The following is a 991-nucleotide window of genomic DNA, read 5'->3' as shown; positions in this document are numbered from 1 at the left end:
TATATATATATATATATATATATATATATTTATATGTATATATCTATATCTATATCTATATATCTATGTATATATATATGTATATATGTATGTATGTATGTATTAGTGTATAAAAGTACATACACATATGCATGCATACATACATACATACATACATTCATACGACCGGCTGATTCGTACATTACAAGTGCAATCTGTGAGTGGAACAGTAAAAATATGCAAGATTTTTCTCAAGTTCCAAATGTGAATCTGTCTGTGTTAAACTTCATCCCAAAGATGGAGTCTTGCATCTTAGTTGGAAACCGGCTCCCTCCTGAGTGGATGATTTATAACGATTAAAAAATAGAAGACATACGTATACACACATACAAACATACATACGTACATACATATATGCATACATATACACACACACACATACATACATGTGTGTATGTATGTACGTCTGTGTGTGTGTCTGTGTGTATCCACAGAGACATATTTAAACATACATAATGTTACTTATGTTGTATTTCCATTTGGTTTTTAGCCCCAGATGAGTTTTCGTTGAACACTCCTATGATAAGATATCTTCCAGCCATGACCATGCCGTCGACAACAACACTATCAAATGTGCCCTATTCTTATAAGACAGTAAGGTGCGATATATTTAATGCAAAAATGGTTGCTATTTCAATGTTGCTGTTGTTGTTGTTGTGGCAGTGGTGGTGGTGGTGGTGGTGGTGGTGGTGCTGTCGTTGCTACACGTGTTCATGTTGGTTTAGTAACGCTGGCTGGTATTGTTGATACTCGTAGACAAACAAATGAAAATATTCTCTCACGCGCGCACACACACACACACAATCACACCTGGAAAACACCAACTCATAAACACACACAGGTACGCACGCACTGTATATATATATATATATATATATATATATTAATCATTGGCTTCAAACAAATAAACTATACATACATGCGCACATACATGCATACACACACATGTATG

Source organism: Octopus bimaculoides, chromosome 21, assembly GCF_001194135.2.
Source record: "Octopus bimaculoides isolate UCB-OBI-ISO-001 chromosome 21, ASM119413v2, whole genome shotgun sequence".
Lineage (NCBI taxonomy): Eukaryota > Metazoa > Mollusca > Cephalopoda > Octopoda > Octopodidae > Octopus > Octopus bimaculoides.
The sequence above is the reverse complement of the archived record's forward strand: the minus strand, read 5'-3'. Positions refer to the sequence as shown.